General features: G+C 37.1%; 1 protein-coding gene across 1 annotated transcript in view; it reads right to left on the reverse strand.

Annotated features, from left to right (window-relative positions):
• Positions 1 to 25269, reverse strand: part of LOC126077915 (translation initiation factor IF-2-like) — a 420687-nt gene that overhangs the window by 253560 nt on the left and 141858 nt on the right. The gene's annotated exons all lie outside the window — the stretch shown is intronic.

Below are 25269 nucleotides of genomic sequence, written 5' to 3' on the forward strand. Positions count from 1 at the left end.
CAATCTATTTCACAGAGGCCATTTTCTTGTCCTTTCAATTCTGCCCCACCTGCAGCCTGTCATTCCCAGGGCTGGATAGCAGGGCTTCCTTCAAAGAAAAAATATCTACACAAGAGTAAACGAAGGCTTGGAAAGGTGAAGTCCCTCAGCGAGTTAATGACCCATCCCCTGGTCAAAACTCAGATCACCAAATCTTTCCTGGAGATGCAGGGAGGAGGAAGCATCCCAAGCATTTCCTTTCACCATCCTCTCTTCTCTTCTTCCTCTGCACCCTGTCACCCTCTCTCCCTCCCTCCGGGCATCTTCTCCCCACCTAACCACCAAATGTCCCAGTGTCTGACAAGCAGTTACCAGGAATACCGGTTGTCCCAGTTGTGTCCCTGGGTCTGTCCCTCTCCAGATAAAGTCATTCGGTGACCTAGAGGGGCAGGTGAATGACTCTAAAGAACATTAGACTTAGACTTCCCATTACTTTTCTATTTTCCTCCTACTGTGCCAGCCTCTATTGCTATCCCGTTACCTTACCCTTCTCAATCTCGCCAAAATCCCAGGAGTAGATCCTACACATTGAAAATCCATCCAGATCCCACACCCTGAGCACCAGGCCAGACCGACAACCAGTAGTGAAGGGAAACACGCCTAAATATATGCCCTGTATCTGGGCTCTCAATCAGGAGCCCCATAGGTCTACAGATGGGCGGGGTGCTACGGATTCGGTTGGGATGTGGTCTGGAGGTTAGAGATAGGGGATTTACAGTTTAGCTACTGCTGTTAACTGCTTTTTTCCTTTTCAAGAACTCTTTTTTTCCGTTTTTTCACCTAACTTTCCCAAGTCCTTTCTCTTCGTTCAGGCAGAGATTTTGGGTTGTTTTTCAAGGTTGGAGAATAGGGTCATGTGTCTGTATGTCTTTAAGAAGTAAACTAAAAGCACATGAAAATGAGGCGTCTACCAAAGGAGGGAACTGGCAAATTATACCTCTCCACATTATGGAGATATGTTATTAGAGATGAATTTTGATAGGTCCTCAGGTGGGGCACAAAAGATAATGATACTTTGCACATTTGCCACAGCGTCTCTCAGCAACAAAGACCTGAAAATGTTTTACGTTAATTACTACATGCTACAAGAAAAGATGTTGTGCTGTCCTCAATTTACATGGGTAAAAGGAGGTTCAGTAGCTTAAAAAATTTTACTTCCAGATAAGGCTCAATGTTGACTGAGAAGTGCTTGTGGGAATAAGACAGTATATACCTAAGTCAGAGTATATCTCAAAATGTGATACAGAATCTTTTTACCAGGGAATTCCCAGGAGCCAAATCTAAGGGAATGGTGAAACGAACAGATGAGACTGCAGTGAAGGAAATGGGGAAGATGATTTGGAAAGAAAATAAGCAAGATCCATAAGATTAAAGCCAGTGAGGTGTTTAAGCTTTAGCAGGGGAATTCTAAATCCTAATTAATGAGAAGGGTCAAGATGGAGCTCATGAAATGGAAAAGAAAATTAAAAATGGAAACTGAATAAAAATCCTCAAAATATGTCCAAAATGACAGAAATCTCCTGGCCTTGACATTTTAAATTACGAAGCACCACTTACATCACAAGATCCTACTGATTATTCTTCTTTCTGAGGAAACATTTGACTAGTTGAAAAATAAGAATTCTTTCAATAGTCATATATATTTTTTCCAGAACTCAAAAAACACAACTTTCCAGTCAGTGTAATCTTAACTAAGAAAGCCATGCCAGTTTTAAATCAGTTTACAAAAAAAAAGATACCCTAAAGACCCTTTTCCAACTCATTTTCAACTTAAAAAATTCTTGAATAGGTTAGCCATTTAAGAATTTCAGCCAGAATAAGATATAGCTAGATATAGATGTATATATATGTGTGTGTGTATATATATATATATAATTTAAAATTGGTAGCAAGTACTTATGGTTGAGAAATAAGAGATTTTATTATTTTATCTTATTTTTAAATGGCTTCTTTTCTTACACACCATGCTTCCTAAGTTTCCTCTGCCATCTGATGTGCTCACTGGGATAAACATTGATTACAGAATGGTCACCATTACACTGCTCCAAAGAAAAGTAATAAGGTTATCACCAGTTATGACCGGAAGAGCTCAGATCTAGGACAGAGCTTTTGTTGAATGTGAAACTTATTAGCCTAATCTAGGAGCTATAAAGCCATATTTCCATTTAGAAGCCTTTCACAACGAGGGTTTATTTCAAGAAATATTTGACATTTTTTTAAGCTATGACCTACTGGACTCTTAAGAAATTAAGTTCAGACACCTACTTTAAGTAACAGACATCTGACAGATTAGTATCTTCCCAGATCTTCATTTTGTTTGAATATTTCAAATAGATGCAAAGTTGCTCATGAATTTTAAGTCTATTTCTCAATCTCTTCTCATTTTCTCTTTCACACACACGCACAGGCACGCACAGGCATACACAAGTACACTCAGTAGTCTACAATTTCTAGTTGGAAAATTAAATGCAGAATTCAAAAGGTTCCAAAAGAAAGATATTCCCAAGGCAAACCTACAGAAATAGAACACTGATCAGTGGTTGCCAGCGACCTGGAGGAGGGGGGAATGAGAACTCACTTAATGGATAGGGGTTTCCTTTTAGGATGGTGAAATGTTCTGGAACTAGGCAGTGCTGATGGTTGTGCAACATTGTGAATGTACTAAAAGCAATGAATTATATACTTTAAAATGGTTTAAATGGTAGATTTTATGTGAATTGAATTTTACCTTGATTTTAAAAAAAAGAAATATATTCCTAGAAGGAAAGCTTATCATTTTTCAGTAATAGCATTAATTGCGATAAATGTAGGCCCAGTGTGGTCATGTGACATCACAAACAAAGAGAAACAGAACGTGAAAAGAGGAAAAAGGTCATATTGTCCATCACACTGACTGTAAGCTAAAACATGGAAATAAATTAACTGTTTACAGTTTTCACGATTTACAACCAGAAAATACATACAAATTCCATTAATAAATGTCTCTGTTTCGGTCAGTTTTTGCCATAGGACATTTCTTTACTCTCTAATCTAACTCTCTCATGTCACAATTTAAAGCCCATCCTCTTTTATTCTGTCTTTAGTAACACAGAAGACAGACATTAGCCACAACAATATCCCCTTCACATTCTCAAGACTTTGCTAGCCCTGCTTTCCTCAGGCTTTATATAATCAGGGATGGATGATTTAGACTTTTCTTTCAAGGTCTATTTCTCAGGCATTTAATCATTTTAATTGATCTTCTTGGAACCCTTTTCAATTGCACCATTTGCTTGCAAGATCCTCACTGAAGAGAGCGCATGCGGCCTCACCCATCTAAGCAAAGGGCTCCTGTTTACAAGTGCTCATATCCTCAGTCTTCTGCCTTACACACTCTACACTGCATACCTGCTTCTAAGCAACACCTGGAAGCTGATTCCTACTAAGCTGGCCATACACTTGTTCATGAAGTCTACTTTCTGGGCTGTCAATAAAAATTTCAGAGTTCCTTAATGTTTGGTTTAGGACATAGTCCATGTGCCCAGTGCAAGAGCTCCTGTTTGTTTTTTGTCATGCCAGTAAATACTGCTTTCATACTGCTGAATTTTTCCTTACTGAGTCTCATAAAATGCCCACTGGCAATAGCATATTCATTATGAGAGTATCATAATAAAAGATACTGGTGTCTAACTGCCATATACCCTGATTAGAAGAGATCCCTTGTCCTGAGTCCTTGAATTTGTTCTCATACCAGACATAGTGCAAAAAGAAAGACCCTAGCATTATAAAGAAGATTCTTATCATGTGTCCGGCACAAAATCTTCCTCTCTGATACAATTAGAAAATATTGACTAGAATGAGTTATTTCAGAATTTAATAAGAGTTAAAAATACAGTAAGAAGGTCACTCCCAAGGATGACTGCTAGAAATGTTTCCCTGCTGTGTTTGTTATCTGCATAGAGTCACATGGATAACAAAAGACATCATATATTTGAGCACTATATAAGTGTTAGATATTATGCAAGGTGCTTATCAGATATTACCTCATTTTTTCTTCATAATACTCTTGTGAAGTAATACTATTATTATCCTCATTGTACACATAAAGAAGCTTAGGCTGAGAGAGGTTAAATAATTGACCCAAGGTCACTCAGTTAGAGAGGAACAGAGCTAAGATTCAAGCCTAGACTTGTCTGACTGCAAATACCTTGTTCTTTCTCCTTTGTTACTCTGCTTCTCACCGTCCTAATAAGCTTGGGGACAACAATTTTGATGCTAATGAGCATAAATATGGCCTATCTCGCTGTTGACTCCCTTAAATATGGTGATGATTCAGGTGTTCATAGAATTTTGGAACTAACTTAGTGTTGTTGGTTGAACCCAGCATAAAACTGGAGTGTAGGGCAGGAAGATTAGAGAGGAACCATTTAATTCCAACTACGTGTTGACCAACTTCAATATGGTGCCTGTTGCCCAATGTTGGATAGTCCAGCCCCTTTTCAGAGTACTGCTTGGCTATAAGATGGATAAAATAATGTTTGGTGGGTTGGTAAAAAGCTCTATTTTATATTTTTAGATATAAAAAGGGAAAACTGAGTCAAAAGAAAATATTTTGGCAGTTTTTAGATTGGGTTTTTTTTTTAGACCAATTACTGCTGAATTTTGTAATCAGTGTAAAAATGTAGAAGTTGGACTTTATAAAAATGTTTTGTTATTTCATAGTCAAAAGGAATTTCTTGGCACTGCAGAGAGAAATAAGAGACAGAATTGTAAGGGAGAACATGATCAGTGCAGATTTTACAAGATTTATGAGGTTGTTTTTTCGAACTATCTATAAAGGGAAATTAGCTACAGATTTAGTATTAGGCATAAGAGGCTGAGCTTTTCTATGATACCAGAAAAAAATACATACATTTTTTTTTTAATTGTGGTGAAATATATATAACCTAAAATTTGCCACTCTAACCACTTTTAAGTGTACAACACAGTGACATTGATTATATCCATAATGTTGTGCAACACTCACCACTGTTTGTTTCCAAAACTTTTCATCCGAGTTACCCCAAACAGAAACTCTGTACCCCTTAAGCATTACCTCCCATTGCCATCACCCCCTAGCTTGTGGTAAACCACAAATCTACTTTCTGTCTCTGTGCCAATTCTAGATATTTCATAAGAGAGATCATACAATATTTGTCCTCTTATGTCTGGCTTATTACATGTAGCATAATGTTTTCAAGGTTCAACCATGCTGTAGCACATATTAGAATTTCATTTCTTTTTAGGGCTAAATAATACTTCATTGTATAGATAGATAGATGATAGATAGAGATAGACAGACAGACAGATATAAAATAGCGACCGCATAGGACAGAGTAGAACTGCCTCATAGAGTTTCCAAGGAGCACCTGGCGGATTTGAACTGCCGACCTCTTGGTTAGCAGCCGTAGCACTTAACCACTATGCTACCAGGGTTTCCTGATAGATATAGATTTATGTCTAGATAGATATGGATATATAGATATAGGTATATAAATACACCACCTTTTGTTTATTCATTCATCAGTTGTTAGACATTTGAGTTGTTTCTACTTTTGGCTGCAGTGAATAAAGTTGAAATTAACATTGGTGTATTAGAAGGAACGTATTTTTGAGAATAATCTTTGATATTTAGAAAACGTTCCATCAAAAAAAAAAATAATATCTGTATATGGGGAATTTTGAAATATTTATTAAGGCAACATCTGACCCTTTTTTATTTTCAGAGTTCTTTTCAGTTTGCGGAATGCTTTCATGTTTTCTGCTTAATCTTCTGTACAAGGTCTGTGATAGTGGACATCGTACATCAAATCAGTCCTAGATGTCCATTGCCTATGCCCAATTTCCTCTGTATGTGTCCCCTTTCTGGAGGAAGGAAAGGTTTTGAGTAATGGGGAATGAGGGATAGGGGGTAAAATAGGTTTGGAAAGGAGACTGGGTTAAGAAGAACTTAAGGCACTGAAGGTAAAATGAAAAAAAGAGCAGGGTTCAGAGAATCAAGTTTTGGATTAGGACTCAGGAGACAGAGTTCTCTCTCTGCTGCTAAGTGGCTGTGTTTCCTTGGGCAACTAATTTTACCTCTAAGTTCTGTTTCCTTACTGTAACATGAAGACATTAGTTGCCCTCTGACATCAAATTCATCAAAACTGTCTGTGATTCTATGAGAGTAGTTAGCTTTTGTTATTTTTATTTCCTTAACAATTTTCTATATATTCCAAACTTCTATAATTAGCATGTGTTACATATATATCCAGAAACAAAAAAAGATTGCTTTAAACTTTCTCTGATTTTAATTCTTCCGATCACAAGAAAGCTTTCTCTTATCAGTTTATGCCACCTCAAACTTTGAATTTTCAAACTCAAATTTTCTTCAAATGCTAATTAACTTAAGCTTTTAAAGACTGAGCTGCAATAATACTATTGAAAGATATCACAATATATCTTTCTACCACATATATATATGGGTATTAGTTCACTGGAGAGAATAATGGGTGATGGTTTTCTATACTTGATTTTGCTCTTAAATTGATTCCGTTATTATATCACTGGGGAATTTTGAGGTACTCATTAAAGCAACATATGATCCTTGCTCATTTTCAGAGTACTTTATTTATATATTGGATCCAAATATTCATAACCCGGAAAAAAATATCACCAGATAAGGGACTATGGTTTGGTAAGTACTTTGGAGCTTCTGCACTTAAATTAAAAGCTTTTTAAATTGTTTAGTCCAATCGACTTGACGGCACTGGGTTTTTTTTTGTAGTCCATCTGTTGTCTGAAATATAACAATGGATGCTTAAAGTTTTGTTTCCTGAAGACCATTGCATTTACTATTTTTCTATATGCACTTACAGACTTTCCAAAAATATGTTGCTAGAATTGATGGGCAAAATTATTTTTGAGGTTACCAATGCCAGCGAGGAAACCCTGATGGGGTAGTGGTTAAGTGCTATGGCTGCTAACCAAAAGATGGGCAGTTCGAATCCACCAGGTGCTCCTTGGAAACCCTATGGGGCAGTTCCACTCTGTCCTATAGGGTCGCTATTAGTTGGAATCTACTTGACCTCAACGGCAGCAGGTTTTTTAATGTCAGCGAAAGTGTTCTTGAACTTTTAGGTTCGAGCTGGGCTTCAGAAGGCCAGCTCAGACTGGCTCCAGCTTCTTCAAGAATTGTTTCCTTAGGTTTACCCGATCCGCCATCGACACCAACCCTGAGTTTCCCCTCTTCTATCCCCCACTCCTTCCCTTCAGATAGGCAGTAATGGCCAGTTACTGTGCTGTGACAAGCTTAGGATCCCATTTCTTGTGGTCATGAGGTGTATGCTTTTTGTGTACTCTACTTTGTGTTCTTCTCAACCTTAAGATTGGATCTATCCTTTGAAAAAACAATAGTGCAATCTTAGGAAGTCACAGGAAGCCCTGGTGGTGTAGTGTTTAAGTGCTATGGCTGCTAACCAAAGGGTTGGCAGTTTTAATCTGCTAGGCGCTCCTTGGAAACAGTATGGGGCAGTTCTACGCTGTCCTATGGGGTCGTTATGAGTTGGAATCGACTTGATGGTGCTGAGTTTGGTTTTTGAGTTTGGTTTAGAAAGTCACATTAGAAAACATTAATGTTTTGCCTAATTTAAAACTGCAAATGAAAAATACCTAGACTACAATTATCTATTTATGAGGATGTAGGGTATCATTAAATGAGTTTAGTTGTTTCTCTTAGTACCAAGTACTTGTAGACATGTCCAATTTGTTTTTCCTTTTTATGTGCAATTAAGGGAAATGTGGACCAATGTAGAATAATGATTAATTTCATATCAACCCTTCATAGACTGGGTCCTCTAGGCTAAAGGATAAAATGGTTTAGGGAGGGTTCATGTTTATGTCACAAGAGTCTCTTCTGTATTATTATTTTTAAGTCTCCTTTTATAAGCAGCTGGCCAGCTCAAACAAGACTGTAATCATAGCAAATTAAATGCATTCGTCTATCTATTGTAAACTTATACGGAGCTGGTGATTAGATATTTAGGAAATAATCCCTCACTAAAATTTCATGAATTACATTAAATTGGTATCACTCTATCTTTAATTGATTGTGCTATCTTGCCCCAGGAAATATCTGGTACCTGTCCTCTTTTCAAACTGTTCACATTTTTTAAAGTACAAGTATATGGCAACTTTATGATTTCTCTTGTTTGCGTACTTCAAAAACTGTTTAACTCATCAATGCCATTTGTCTCAAACTGTTTTGCAAACCATAACAGTATATAAAGGTGCCATGGTACAAATGTCCCATAAATGCCCTAACTGTGCCTTTTGGTCAAATTAACTAGCTATTGTCTTCATGTAGGAGCAAGATCAAAATAACTAACACTTTCAGTTCTCTGCCAAATGTGTCTGTAGAAAAACAGCTCAGCCACATAATTAAATGTAATGTCCAGCCATAGGTATAAACCATCACTTCAACCAGCAAGGGAGTAGTAACCATTTCTGGGGTATGTCTAAAAGGACTACTGGTCAAAGTATCTCTGATAAATTTATCTACATATGTCTGCCCAGGTTAACTCTGGGTATAAATATTATTCATCTTGTCCCTGAATAACTCTGTCACCCTCCTGAGGGAAAGGAAACTTCTCTACTGGAATCCATTTGTCTTGAAATTAGATGAGGGAAGAAGGTCCTTCTGATATTAGTCTAGGCTCTTTGAAATTAAATATTATTTGCTGGATCTGCTGCTAAGTTGATACTGTTTTTATACTATTCCCGAGAACAAAACTATAAATGCCAGACGAAGTTAACCTGACAGTCCATCAAGCTAAGATTCAGACTCTGACTTTGGAACCAAAGGGTAATTTCTAGAAGATCATAGTGGTTTGCCTCCCTGTCATTAAGGAGGTGGCATAACGTAGTACAGGGATAAGCTGTTTGACTCCAGACAAACTTCAATTTGATTAAGAGCTCACCACTTATTAATTATGTGATGATGTTACCTCTGAACCTCAGTTTCCTTCTCTGTAAAATGGAAATAGTAACTTTTTTTTTTGCATAGTTAATACAGGGTAAATGAGATGCCTCAAATATAGTGCTTAGTACAGGGTAAGTTCTCAAATGTTTATTACTTCATCATCAGAACTTAGGGGCAGACATCTTAAAAAATTGGTAGAGACTGTCTACTCAGTGGTCTTTAGATTTTCTAAATCTGTGCTTTTTATAGTCTGAACCCATTATCACCTCTCATCTGAAAAAACAATTCTACGTATTTACCTTTATTTTTCAAACTTTCAGAGAAAAATACTATTTAGACTGCCCAGAAGTTAAATTCATGTTCACTCTATCTCCATTCTTTATAATTTCATTGACTTCTACCATTCCTTTTTAAATCTTCATGCTTACAAATTAAAGTTTGAATTTGGAAGTTGACAGTCTTTGAAAAATTATGAGTCTCTCTTCCTTCTAATCTGTTAAGGGGGTAGTGGTACTGACTGGCCAAGCCCCTGAATGATTTCACAAACAAAAAAAGGAGTGATAAATGCATGTAGACCAACTATCCTAAAAGTTGAGGTAAGAATAAGGAGGAGAGGGCCATTGAGATGAATAATTAGCCATTGAGATGGATAACTGGGATTGGTTCACCCAAACTGCACCACCAGAGCTCCTTGTAGTATCATAAATTCCACTGCCGTCGAATTGATTCTGACTCATAGCGACACTACAGGATAGAGTAGAATTGCCCCATACGGTTTGTCATGGATTGAATTATGTCCCCCCCAAAAATGTGAGTATTAACTTGGTTAAGCCATGATTCCCAGTATTCTGTAGTTGTTCTCCATTTTGTGATTGTAATTTTATGTTAAAGAGGATTAGGGTGGGATTGTAACACCACCCTTACCCAGGTCACATCCCTGATCCAATGTAAAGGGAGTTTCCCTGGGGTGTGGCCTGCACCACCTTTTATCTCCCAAGAGATTAAAAGAAAAGGGAAGCAAGCAGAGAGGGGGACCGCATACTACCAAGAAAGCAGTGCTGGGAGCAAAGCATATCTTTTGGACCTGAGGTTCCTGCGCTGAGATGCTCCCAGACCAAAGGAAGAATGATGACGAGGACCCTCCTCCATAGCTGAGAGACAAAGCCTTTCCCTGGAGCCAGCACTCTGAATTCAGACTTGTAGCCTACTGAACTGTGAGAGAATAAACTTCTCTTGGATAAAACCATCCACGTGTGGTATTTCTGTTATAGCAGAACTAGATGACTAAGCCACCATGCTAACTGTGTTTCCAAATACATGTTGTTTTTGGTGCGCGCTGTTAAGTCAATTATAACTCATAGCAACCCTATAAGACAGGGTAGAACTGCCCCATAGGGTTTCCTAGACTGTAATCTTTATGGGAGCAGATAACCAGGTCTTTTCTACCACAGAGCTTCCAGTAAATATATATATTTACATTTTTTTAAGATAAACACATACAGAACAAATATGGCTCATCTTATTTCCACCTTTTAAAAAATTACAAATACATTAAAATTAAGGGTCATTTACTTTTTAAAAAAATAATAATATTGAGTTTTTGGTGAACATTTACACAGCAACTTAGGTTCCTATTTGACAATTTTCACACAAATTTTTCAGTGACATTAGTTACATTTATCACAATCTGTCAACATTCTCTTTTTTATTTTTTGAACAGTTTCTACGTGTACAATTTAGTGACACTGATTACATTCTTCATAGTTTCAGGGGCTCATCCACCCGCCACGGCTCCAGGAAGTCTGGAGTCCATGAGAATTTGAAATTCTGTTCTGCATTTTTCCCCTTTTCATCCGGATTCTTCTGTAAAGTCTTAGATGAAAATGTTCAGTAATAGTAACCAGGCATCATTCAGCTGCTCTGGTCTCATGGCAAAAGATGCAGTTGTTCATGGAGGCAATTAGCCACACATTCCATATCCTCCTCCTATTCCTGACTGCCCTTCTTCCCTGTTGCTCCAGGTGAATGGAGACCAATTGTTGTGCTTTGAATAGCTACTTGCAAGCTTTCAAGACCTCAGGCACTACACAACGAACTAGGCAGTGGAACAGAAGCGCTAAACATGTTATTAGGCCAATTAACTGGGATGTCCCATGAAACCATGATCCTAAACCTCCAAACCAAGGAAAAAAATCCCATGAGATGTTTGGCTGTACATAAGCAGCCTCAGCAGCTACTCTTTTTTTTTTTTTTTTTGGTCGTGGTTGTAAATGTATCTATCATACAACTTTTGCCAATTCAATTTTATACAGGTATACAACTTACTGACAACAGCTACAAGAATCACCTGTGCAGCCCTACCCTTAATCAATGCAATTTATAGGCCATTTACTTTTTAATGTTGTATTTTTTATGCTGTAAAAGACAACCACTAAAAACATCTTAATAAAGTTATCCATGAGTGGATTTTCCACATTTTTTAGAGTATGTGCCAGGCAAAAAAACAAGGTGGTAATATAACAAGTCCTCATCATAAAACAACTTGTTTTACTACTCTAATAAATATTAAGCATTTATTCAGATATGAAAGTGAAGTTTACAGGATGTAAGATTTTCCTGGTAAAATTAGAACAATTCCACAGAATACAGGATGGGCGGCACTCTTACAGTTTCCTAGTTAGTAAATTATATAAAATCTGAAGTTTTGTGTATTTGACTTTTTCTCTTTTACCTGTTCTTCCTTTCTGTTTTTTGAACTCTCCCCCACTTCCCATACACACACACAATTTATTGGGTATTAGATCCTTGGGATCTGTGTAAAGAGAATGTAATTTCTGGGTGTAATTTTGAAGTAAAGTGTGACAAAATCAGCTCATCAACTGAGTATTTAAATCCATGACCGGCAGTGGGTTGGCTGGTTGGTCCATTTATTTTTGGTTGGTGCTTTTTTTCTTTCTTTCTTTTTTAGGAAAGACACAACCCCAAGGGACAAGCCCCATTGCTCTTTGAGTGCTTAAAAATTAAATCTGAGGATTGTATTAATCATAATTAAGTTTCTTTGATCAGAAAGAAATAACATTTGACTTCTCCCAAGCACTGATTTTTTTCAGGATCAAACATAAAGTGGTTGTGACTGCTACAGCAAGCAACTCAGTTCATTTCTACCACTCTCCTTACAGTTAATACATTATAACAAATTTTTTGGACACTAATTAAATCTTGGTTATCAGTTATGCATGCTTAGTATGAATACCATATATTGAAGAAAAAACATTGACGTTGATGTTGATTATAAGCCATAATCAAGGGAAAAATTACAGCATCTAATAATTAAAACAAATTTCAGCATTACAACTAGAATGCTGAGCCATTTTGCATGCAGAAATAACATTAAACCCCCTATACCCGATAAGATTTTAAAAGGCATGATGTATCTTTAATAATAAAAAAAAATGAAAGTAGTTGAAGAACAATGATTTCAGGAATATTCTTTCTTTCTTCATGAAGTCAACAAGTCTTATTCTAAAGAGATAAAACTATAATATGAGCTACCATCAGTAGTCTATGTAAAGAACAATTGTAAAAATACTGGGAATCTTCAAATAGGGAAATTTGGACACAAAGAAGGTATTCAATAAATGAATGAATAATAAATATTAAATTTTAAAGCTCCTGAAAATGAACATAAAGTTTTTCGACACTAGAGAGAAGTGTTTGCCTTTGTTCCCTCTTCAGTAGAGGGAATAATATCTGGATATTGCTGGAAAAAGAAAATGCTTAGAGAATTTAAGATAGGACGTGGGGCTATTTTAGGCAAGCACTCCAGTTTCTTACATCCATGAGAAGTTCTTCATAAACAAAAAGCATGAAGTCACAAGAGAACCTTCACCCAAACAGCAACGTATTGTCACTATATAGATTCAAGAGGTGGCTGTCTGACCTCATCTTCAAAATGAGATTGGTAAACCATGGTTGTTGGTTGAGAACCCCACAAATAAACGATGAGGATTATTCTCCTTTCTATATTCAAAAGGACTTGCTCTGAGGAACAAAAGTAACAGTAAAGAGTTTAGTTAGCTTAGTGAAAACAGAAGAAATTGTCCAGTGGATTTGTCTTCTAAATGGAATAAGTAAGCTATATCTAGACAGACGCAATGTAGAGAGAGGTTCGTTGATGGGCTCGATAATTGCATTGGAGTAAATTCAGCATGGAGGAATAAACATAATTGCATAATTCTCTAACTGTCAAACATGAACACCATCCAAATACAGCATCAATTTTTGATTAGCTAGAGAAGACTATGCATAAATGTTAACTGCTCTTGTTATTTTTAGTATAAACTTCTTTCTTTCTACATACTCATGACATTGTCTTTCTACTTTAGCTGCTCCCTCAACAGTCTACTTAGAGCCTAACAAAAACTGAAGGAAAGGGTGTATAAGTACCTCTACTTAGGGTAAAAATTTTAATTAACCAATTCCAGCACACATGGAAGGGTAAAACCAAAAGCAACTCATCTGGGTACAAATGGAAGAAATCATCTCTGCTTTAGGCTGATGCCTGTCTAGAAGGAATGAAGAAACTGGTCATCCTGAACACGGGGTACAGAGTAGGGAGATAAGCAGAAGCCTAGGACATGTAAAATGGGCAGCTTCTGTCTTTTATGAGTCTGAACTTCATGGTAAAACTTTTTATTCCATCAGAATTATTGCAAATTGCCAGAATGACACACTCAGATTAAAATGTAAGTCCAAAACACATTCCAGAGACCCATGTAAACATATAATCATGTTTTAATTAGCTCTGCTAATAGGGAACTGTGACAAAGAAAAACTCCAATATTTTTTTTTAAAATCATCTTAAATGGACTATGGATATAGTCTAGTATCAACATAAAAAAAAAAAAAAACCCACTGCCATCGAGTCGATTCCGACTCATAGTGACCCTATAGGACGGAGTAGAACTGCCCAATAGAGTTTCCAAGGAATGCCTGGCAGATACAAACCGCTTACCTTTTGGGTAGCAGCCGTAGCACTTAACCACTACACCACCAGGGTTTCCTATCAACATAAAAAAAAAAAAATCAACATAGGATACTAAAATTTGATGAGCGATAAAGATTATTACCTGTGACTGCTATTGATTGCTATTTCTCTCATTCTTCTGAGCAGTTTATTCCCAGCATTGATAGAAACTGAAGAGACATAAGGCACTCCTAGTAACAAATAAAACTCTACAGCACCTAAACTACAAGTAATAAATTAGGGTCTGAAGGAATATGAGAGGGGAGAAGTATCCATTTCTAAAGTCCCTTCCAGTCTAATACTAAATGATATGTGTCTGGGATACAAGGAAATTAATAGGAAGATTGCTGGATTACTTATCTCACAGAAAGAGGAAGAGGATTTCTAAGAACCTTTGATCTTCAAAGTCAGAAATGAACATAAAATAAATTTATGAGAGGAAGTAAATCTGAGGAGCATACCAGGTGACAAGAACCAGCTGGCTCAAGAGCAGAGAAACATTTGTTATCTCAATAAAAAGAAGAAAAAAAATTAAAAAGGGGGGTGATAACATATTTGATTTATTAATCATTTGATATGTGAAAATTTCCAAAAGGGCCTTTCTACAAATTCACAGCAGAACATTCATGTACATTTATATTCATAGTGTGTGGCACACAGATCCACCTAAGCAAATCCAGTTCTAACACATGTTAATCAGGCATGTTGTTGTTGTTGTTATTAGGTGCCACTGAGTTGGCTCTGACTCATAGTGACCCTATGTACAACAGAATGAAACACTACCCCATCCTGTACCATCCTCACAATCATTGCTATATTTGAGCCCATTGTTGCTGACCCTTTACTTAGCCAAACATGATGTCTTTCTCCAGAGACTGGTCCCTCCTGGTAACATGTCCAAAGTACGTGAGATGAAGTCTAGCCATCCTCGCTTCCAAGGAGCATTCTGGCTGTACTTCTTCCAAGAAAGATTTGTTCGTTCTTCTGGCAGTCCATGGTATATTCGTATTCATCACCAGTACCATAATTCAAAGGCATCAATTCTTCTTCAGTCTTCCTTATTCATTGTCAAGCTTTCGCATGCACATAAGGAGATTGAAAATGCCATGGCTTGGCTCAGGCACACCTTAGTCCTCAAAGTGACATCTTTGCTTTTTAACACTTTAAGGAGGTATTTTGCAGCAGATCAGGCTTGCTTCTTGACAAATTCCCAGGCTGGAACCAGGGTAAAACTCAAGGGGCTACTGCCCTTTCCAGAATAACCGTGTGGGCAGTTGTAGGATTATTAGAAAGGCTGCGAACCTCTTGAAGGCAGAAAAACACTGAGTTTTATTCATCTTTGGAAACCCAGCTCCTACTATAGTGCTTGGTACAATACTCAATAGTCAGTACTCAATAAATGTTGATTAAAGAATCTACACTTCATAGGTGTATAACCACAGGTAGCTACCCAGGCTGGGATAAGTCACAGATTAAAATTCAAATTATGTTGGTAACTTGTTCTGTGAATTTTTATGAGTCAGTTCCTGTCCACTTGGTCATCTAGGAAAGAAGCGACCTCACAGGGCATGTTGGGATGTTTAATGCATATAATGTGCATTGAAGTTTTCATATAAAAGTGTCATATTAATTGAAGAGCTCATTCTTTTTATTTGCCAAGGTGACTTTCATCCATATACCTAAAAGCATTTCAATCATGGCAAAGTACTCCTAAGACTTTTTTAAAACACATTTTAAGAACTAAAATTTCTAGCTCTCATTTGTAATTATTATTTTTATCCAGGCCCAGATCGCTTCATTGTGATTGTAACTTCCAAGCTTTTTCCTGGTCTCTTACTTTTTTTGGGAATTAATGAAATGTTTATAAGTCATTAGTGGGCTGAAATGGATTAGTATTGGCCATTTTGAATCCTACAGTCACATGGTCTACTACTCTGGGAACAACAAATTGAAGAGGAATGGTGCTGAATTCATCATCAAAAAGAATATTTCAAGATCTATCCTGAAGTACAATGCTGTCAGTGACAGGTTAATATCCTTACACCCAACAAGGAAGACCAGTTGATATGACTATTTTTCAAGTTTACACACCAACCATGAATGCCAAAGATGAAGAAATTGAAGATTTTTACAAACTGCTGCAATACAATTGCATGATCAAACATGCAGTCAGGATGCATTGATAATTACTGGTCATTAAAATGTGAAAGTTAGAGAAGTATCGGTAGTTGGAAAATACGGCCTTGGTGATAGGAATGATGCCAGAGATCATGTGATACCATTTTGCAAGACCAAAGACTTATTCACCAGAAAATTTTTTGTCAACAACATAATCAATGACATGGCGGCTCCGCAGGAGAAAGACCTGACGATTAGCTCCCACAAAGATTACAACCTAGAAAACTCAATGGGGCAATTCTACTCTGTCACAAGGGGTCGCTATAAGTCAAAATCAATTCAACGGCACACAGCAACAACAACGTTGCTGTTGTTAGTTGCTGTCGAGTTGATTCTGACTCAGAGCGACCCCTGTGTGCAGTGCAGAACTGCTCCATAGGATTTCCAAGGCTGTGACCTTTCAGAAACAGATAACCAGTTTTTAAAAAAATTCTAATCCAATTTAATTACGATAAATTATTGTTTATTAAAAAATGAAGCTGTCAGTAGCCAGTAATTCATTGTTCTTTTCTCAAACCTGATTATTATACATGTAAAATAAAAATAAATACAATAATGAGCTCCTTGCTTCTACATAGATATGAGCATCATAATTAAAGAACTGTGCAGGCTTAGAGTCCAAGCAAGTAGCTCAGAACTCCGATCACAACTAAACCCAGGACAAAACTTCTGATTAAAAACAAAACTAAATAACAACAATGAAAACACTATCCCAGTGCAGGGGAATGCATTTTGACTAATTGCTTACCAGATTCAAATACCTTTGCTCAGCATGGGCAAATTCATTAAAAGTGCTAATGAAAAGTCAAATTTCCTTGTGAAAATGAGAGTCCCTAAATGTAATTCAAGGATGGGAATGGTCAGTTTATTTATTTGGAGTATAAGAACACTGGAAAATCAGTTTTAGAGGGAAGATTGATTTCTGGTCTCTGAAACAATCTCAACATAGATAGTTTTGGTATTTGTCCCAACCGTACATTGTCAGATCTCTGAAGGTATGCTTAATTCTGCAATAGTAATAATTATGGATACTCCACACCAAGGTATCAAGACAAAAAGTGTGTCCAGTGTCTGTTTTCCCAAGCAAATGAAATAATTTTATAACTTATTTTAGTATTCAGTTAATATTAAGATGAGTTACATAAAAAAGGCTGATACATAATGACCTCTAACGTAGCTATATATTTTGATATCTGAATAGTTCAAAATAAAGATGACAGATTAACCCTGTTAACATGTTCCCTCTGCAGACTTTTGTAATCAGGTGCCCTTGAGTCAATTCTAACTCATAGTGACCCTGGGTACAACAGAACAAAACACTTCCTGGTCTTACAGTTATTATGCTGAGCCCAATGTTGCAGCCATTGTGTCAATTTATCTTGTTGAGTCTTCCTCTTTTTCACTCACCCTCTACCAAGCATAATGTCCTTCTTCAGGAACTGGTCCCTCCTGATGACATGACCAAAGTACGTGATATCAATTTTCTGGCTGTACTTCTTCTGAGACAGATTTGTTCGTTCCTCTGGCAGTTCATGGTATATTCAACGTTCTTTGACAACACCATAATTCAAAGACATCAATTCTTCTTTGATCTCCCTTGTTCATTGTCCAGCTTTCACATGCATAAGAGGCAATGAAAATACCATGGCTTGGCGCAGGCACACCTTAGCCCTCAGAGTGACATCTTTGCTTTTCAACACTTTGAGGAGGCCTTTTGCAGCAGGTTTGCCCAATGCAACATGTTCTTTATTTCCTGACCAATGCTCCCATTGATGTTGATTGTGGATCCAAGTAAAATGAAACCCTTGACAACTTCAATCTTTTCTCCATTTATCATGATATTGCTTATTGGTGCAGTTGTGAGGATTTTTTTTTCTTTGAGATGCAGTTCACATTGAAGCCTGCAGTCTTTGATCATTCTCAGTAAGTGCTTTAAGTTCTCTTCACTTTCAACAAGCAAGGTTGTGTCATCTGCGTATCACAGGTTGTTACGCATCTTTCTACAAACCTCATGCCCCATTCTTCTTCACGTAATCCAGCTTCTCAGATTATTTGCTCAGCATACAGATTGAATAAATATAGTGAAAGGATACAACCCTGATACACACTTTTTTATTTTAAACTGTGCAGTATCCCCTTGTTCTATTCAAATTACTGCCTCTTGATCTGTGTACAGGTTCCTCATAAGTACATTTAAGTGTCCTGGAATTCCCATTGTTCGCAATGTTTTCCATAATTTGTTATGATCCACAGAGTTGAATGCCTTTGCATAGTCAATAAAAAACACAGGTAAACATCTTTCTGGTACTCTCTGCTTTCAGCCAGGATCCATCTGACATCAGCAATGATATCACTTGTTCCCGGTCCTCTTCTGAATCCAGCTTGAACTTCTGGCAGTTTCCTGTCAATGTACTGCTACAACCGCTTTTGAATGATCTTCAGCAAATTTTCCTTGAGTGTGATATTAACGATACTCTTCAATAATTTTTGCATTCTGTTGGATCATCTTTCTTTGTAATGGGTATGAATATGGATCTCTTCATGTTGGTCAGCCAGGAAGCTGCTTTCCAAATTTCTTGGCATAGATGAGTGAGCACTTCCAGTGTTGCATCTGTTTGTTGAAACATCTCAATTGGTATTCTGTCAATTCCTGGAGCCTCATTTTTCACCAATGCCTTCAGTGCAGCTTGAACTTCTTCCTTCAGTACCGTAGGTTCTTGATCATATGCTACCTCCTGAAATTGGTGAATGTGGACCAATTCTTTTTGGCACAGTGACTCTGCGTATTCCTTCTATCTTCTTTTGATGCTTCCTGCATCAGTCAATATTTTCCCTGTATAATCCTTCAATATTGCAACTCGAGGCTTTAACTTTTTCTTCAGTTCTTTCAGCTTGGGAAATGCGAAGTATGTTCTTCCCTTTTAGTTTTCTAATTTCATGTCTTTGCACATGTCATTATAACACTTTACTTTTTATTCTTAAGCTGCCCTTTGAAATCTTCTGTTTAGCTCTTTTACTTCATCTTTGCTTTAGCAACTCTACATTCAAGAACAAGTTTCAGAGTCTCTTCTGACATCCATTTTGGACTTTCCTTTCTTTCCTGTCTTTTTAATGACCTTTTGCTTTCTTCATGTATGATATCCTTGATGTCATTCCTCAACTCGTCTGGTCTTCAGTCATTAGTGCTCAATGTGTCAAACTATTCTCAAGATGGTCTCTAAATTCAGATGGGACATACTCAAGGTCATATATTGGTTCTTGTGGACTTGTTCTAATTTTCTCCAGCTTCAACTTGAACTTGCAGATGAGCAATTGATGGCCTGTTCTGAAGTCAGCCTCTGGCCGTGTTCTGACTGATGATATTGAGTGCTTTCATTGTCTCTTTCCACAGAAGCAGTAAATTTGATTCCTGTGTATTTCATCTGTTGTGATTCATGTGTATAGTTGCCGTTATGTTGTTGAAAAATAGTATTTGCAATGAATAAGTCATTAGTCTTGCAAAATTCTATCAAGTGACTTCTGGCATTGTTTCTTTCACTGAGGCCGTATTTTCCAACTACTAATCCTTCTTCTTTGTTTCCAACTTTCACATTCCAATCACCAGTAATTCTCAATGTGCCTTGGTTGCATGTTTGATCAATTTACTGCAGAAGTCAGTAAAAATTTTCAATTTCTTCACCTTTGGCATTAGTGTCATAAATTTGAATAATAGTCAGGTTAACTGGTCTTCCTTTTAGGAATATGGATATTATCCTATCACTGACAGCGCTGTACTTCAGGATAGATCTTGTAATGCTCTTTTTGACAATGAATGTGACTCTATTCCTCTTCAAGCTATCATTCCATGGTAGACCATATGATTGCCCAATTCAAATGGCCAATGCCAGTCCATTTCAGCTCACTGACGCCTAGGATATTGATCTTTATGCAGCCCATTTCATTTTTGATGACTTCCAATTTTCCTAGATTCATACTTCCAGCAACAGAGCAACACGCAGGTAACCACAGTACAACAAACCAATAGATACGTGGGGCTCTGTAGACTAAAGCTATAAAATGAGTTATGAGATTTTTTTAATAAATAAAATTATGTTTCTAAAAGGGTATTTTCTGAAAAGATGCCTAACTTTACTAAGCTAGCTGATAGAAATCTAAAGCTACCAAAAGTAAACAGTAACCAAATATCTGATAAGGGTTTAATGTCTAGAATATATAAAGTCCTCTTATAACTCATCAATAAAAAGGCAAACAACCCAATTAAAAAATGAGCAAAGAATGTGAATAGACATTCCTCCAAAGAAGATATACAAATGGCCAATAAGTACATTAAAAGATGCTCAATATCATTTGTCACTAGGGAAATGCTAATCAAAACCACAATGAGATACCACTTCACACTCACTAATATGACTACTACAAAAAAAAAAAAAACAGAAAATAACAAGTGTTAGCAAGGGTATGGAGAAACTGGAACATTCTTTCTTTACTGATGGGAATGTAAAATGGTATAGCCCCTGTGAAAAGCACTTTGACAGTTCCTCAAAAAGTTAAATATAAAATTACCATTAAAAAACTAAACCTGCTGCCGTCGAGTCAATTCCGACTCATAGCAACCCTATAGGACTCAGTAGAACTACCGCATACGGTTTCCAAGGAGCGCCTGGTGGATTCAAACTGCTGATCTATTGGTTAGCAGTTGTAGCTCTTAACCACCATGCCACTAGGGTTTCCCTAAAATTACCATAAAAAAAAGGACCCAGTAATTCCACGCCTAGGTATATACTCAAAAAAACTTGAAAACAGGGACCAAACAGATACTTGTACACCAGTTCTCATTGCAGCATTAGTCGTATAGCCAAAAGGTAGTGACAGAATAAAAAAATATGCTATATACATATAATGGAATATTATCAAGCCATAAAGAGAAATGAAATTCTGATACTTGCTACAACATGGATGAACCTTGAAAACATTATGCTGAGTATGACTGGAGGGACCTTGGAAGACATGGCCTCTGGACTCTTCTGTTAGCCCAGAACTGAAAACATTCCCGAAGCCAACTCTTCAAAGATTAGACTGGACTATAAGACATAAAATGATGACCCCGAAGGGAGTACTTCTTAGCTCAAGTAGATAAAAAAAGACTAAATGGGCAGCTCCTGTCCAGAGGCAAGATGAGAAGGCAAAAAGGGACAGAAGCTGGTTGCATGGACACAGGAAATTTGGGGTGGAAAGGAGGAGTGTGCTGTCACATTATAGGGAGAGCAACTAGGGTCACATAGCAGTGTGTGTATAAATCTTTGTATGAGAAACTAATTTGAACTATAAACTTTCACTTAAAGCACAATTTTAAAAAATTATGCTGAGTGAAATATGTCAGTTATCAAAGGACAAATATTGTATGATCCCTCTTACATGAAATATCTAGAATAGGCAAATGCATGGAGATAAAAGTTTATTACTGGCAACCAGTGGCTGGGGGAGTGGGAAATAGGGAGTTATTGCCTAAGTGGCAGTAAACTTCTGTTAAAGATGATGAAAAGCATTTCGAAATGTATAGCGTTGATAGTTGCACAACATGGAGAATGTAATCAATGTCACTGAATTATATACTTAAAAAGGTTAAAATGGCAAGTGCTTTGTTATACATTTTATCACAATAAATTTTTAAAAAACTAAATAAGAAAATGTTATGTGTTTGATTTTCTCATTTAAATAAATATTTACTTTAAATGCCTAAAACATGGGACTTTGCTATTCATGTAGGTAGATATTTATGTATGTGTTGGTTTTATTGACTCCTCATAGCTCTAGACAACTGGTTTATTTATGGCTAAAATACATTATTCTTGGGATCTAGAGCTACTGGGTACTCCAGAATAGCATTCTAAGGTCAATCACTAACTAACAAACAATTTATTTTACTCCTAAAAGATCTTTAACCTTCTGATAACTGTCTGTATTTTCTTGTTTCAATTACATATAAAATCCTATTGAGCAAGTATTGCACAACCTGAGAGCAGAGGACTGTCCTGGGCGGTCACATCAGCCTCAGAGCTCAGAGAATCGAGGAATCATATAATTTTTTTTTCAAAATTTCTTGGCAAACAAAAACAAATGACCAATACTGTGAAGATGGCAAGTCTCTCAACAAGGCAGTCAGTGACAGAGAGAGTATCTTTTATCCCCAGAATAGAAGCAACAAATCTTCTATCCAGGCCTGGTTGACAAGTATGGGAGCAGCCAGGCACAGTTAGTCAAAAGTGGGATTCAAAATGAGTATGTGTATGTATGCATGCACACTTGTGCTCATGAGCACATGCATACACACACACACACACACACACACACACCCCTCCCTTCCTCTCTCTCCCCACCTCCCACACCACCACCCAGGGTGACATTTAGTGGCTATCTGCCTTTAGTGATTCAATGTAGGAAGTAAATTGATTTTAGTACAAATGAGAGAAAACATACTAAATCACTGAATTCAAATTTGATATCTCAAGAGTTTGTCCAAAACTTTCTAAGTTTTTCTTACCGATTGCAATCATTTCTTTTCTATTTAATTTCTTTCATCTTAGTTACTAACTTAATAAACAGATATGCTGTGCTAATCTTCCATACACTATCATTTTTTAACTCCAACAACTGAAAAGCTATTTTCCATTGTTGTTATTCTTGTTAGGTGCCACCATGTCAGTTCCTACTCAGAGCAACCCTCTGTACAACATAATGAAACACTGCCCGGTCCTGCGCCATCCTCAGAATCTTTGCTATGCTTGAGCCCATTGTGGTAGCCACCGTGTGAATCTATCTCATTGAGACTCTTCCTCTTTTTCACTGACCCTCTACTTTACCAAGCATGATGTCCTTCTCCAGGGACTGGCCCCTCCTGATAACATGTCCAAAGTGTGTGAGACGAAGTCAAGCCATCCTTGCTTCCAAGAAGCATTTTGGCCATACTTCTTCCACGACAGATTTGTTTGTTCTTCTGGCAGTCCATGGTATTCAATATTCTTATCGCCAACACCACAATTCAAAGGCATCAATTCTTCTTCAGTCTTCCTTATTCATTGTCCAGGTTTAGTATGCATACAAGGTGATTGAAAACACCATGGCTTGGCTCAGTGGCACCTTAGCCCCAAAGGTAACATCTTTGTTTTTAACACTTTAAAGTGTTTGGGAGCAAATTTGCCCAATGAGATACATATTTTGATTTCTTGACTGTTCCGTCCATAGTTGCTGATTGTGGATTCAGATAAAATGAAATCCTTGACAATGTTTTCTCTGTTTATTAGTCCAATTGTGAGGATTTTTGTTTTCTTTATGTTGAAGTGCAATCCATATTGAAGGCTGTAGTCTTTGATCTTCATCAGTAAGTGCTTCAAATCCTCTTTGCTTTCAGCAAACAAAGTTGTGTCATCTGCACATTGCAGGTTGTTAGTTTTTCTCCAATTCTGATGCTGCATTCTTTTTCATATAGTCTAGCTTCTCAGATTATTTGCTCAGCATACACATTTAATAAGTACGATGAAAGAATACAACCCTGATGAACACCTTTCCTGATTTTAAGCAGTGCACTATCCCCTCATTCTATTCAAATGACTGCCTCTTGGTGTGTGTACAGGCTCCTCATGAGCACAATTAAGTGTTCTAGAATTCCAATTGTTTGAAATATTATCCGTAATTTGTTATGATCCACACAACTGAGAATCTTTGCATAGTCAATAAAATACAGGTAAACAACTTTCTGGTATTCTCTGGTTTCAGTCAAGATCCGTCTGACATCAGCAATGATATCCCTAGTTCCACGTCCTCTTCTGAATCCATTAATAATAGCAAAGTGAAATGAACAAAGTATGAATCTAGGAAAACTGGAAATCATCAAAAACGAGATGGACTGCATAAAAATCCATATCCTAGGCATTGATGAGTTGAAAAGGACTGGTATTGGCCAACTTAAGTAAGACAATCATATGGTCTACTATGCCAGGAATGAGAAATTGAAGAGGAATGGCACCATGTTCATCGTCAAAAAGAACATTTCACAATCTATCCTGAAGTACAATGCTGTCAGTGATAAGATAATATCCATATGCCTACAAGGAAGACCAGTTAATATGACAATTATTCATATTTACACACCAGTCACTAATACCAAAGATGAGAAAAATGAAGACTTTTACCAAATTCTGCAGTCTGAAATTGATCAAACACACTGTCAAGACACATTGATCACTACTGGTGATTGGAATGTGAAAGGGGGAAACAAAGAAGGTGGATCAGTAGTTGGAAGATATGGCCTTGGTGATAGAAACAATGCTGGAGATAGCATAATAGAATTTCTGAAGACCAGTGAGTTATTCATTGCAAATATATTTTTCAACAACATCAACAGTGACTGTACACATGGACTTCACTAGATGGGAAACACAAGAACCGAATCGACTGCATCTGTGGCAAGAGACAATGGAGACGCTCAATACCAACAGTCTGAACAAGGCTAGGGGCCAACTGCAGAATAGATCATCAATTACTCAAATGCAAGTTCAAATTGAAGCTGAAGAAAATCAGAACGAGTCATGAGAGCCAAAATACAAAATACGACCTTCGGTATATCCACCTGAATTTAGAGATCATCTCAAGAATAGTTTGACTCACTAAACACTGATGACCAAAGACCAGACAAGTTATGGAATCATACATGAAGAAAGCGCATCATAAAGGAAGAAAGCAAAAGATTGCGAAAAAGACAGGAAAGAAAGAAAAGACGAAAATGGATGCCAGAAGAGACTTTGAAACTTGTTCTTGAAGGTAGAGTAGCTAAAGCAAATGGAAAAATTGATGACATAAAGAACTGAATAGAAGATTTCAAAGGGTGGCTTAAGAAGACCAAGTTAAGTATTATAATGACATGTGCAAAGATGTGCAAGTGCGCTGAAGGCACCTGTGAAAAACGAGGCTGTAGGAATTGTCAGAATACCAATTGAGATGTTTCAACAAACAGATGCAATGCTGGAGGTATTTACTTGTCTATGCCAAAAAA

Source organism: Elephas maximus, chromosome 6 (assembly GCF_024166365.1).
Source record: "Elephas maximus indicus isolate mEleMax1 chromosome 6, mEleMax1 primary haplotype, whole genome shotgun sequence".
Classification (NCBI taxonomy): domain Eukaryota; kingdom Metazoa; phylum Chordata; class Mammalia; order Proboscidea; family Elephantidae; genus Elephas; species Elephas maximus.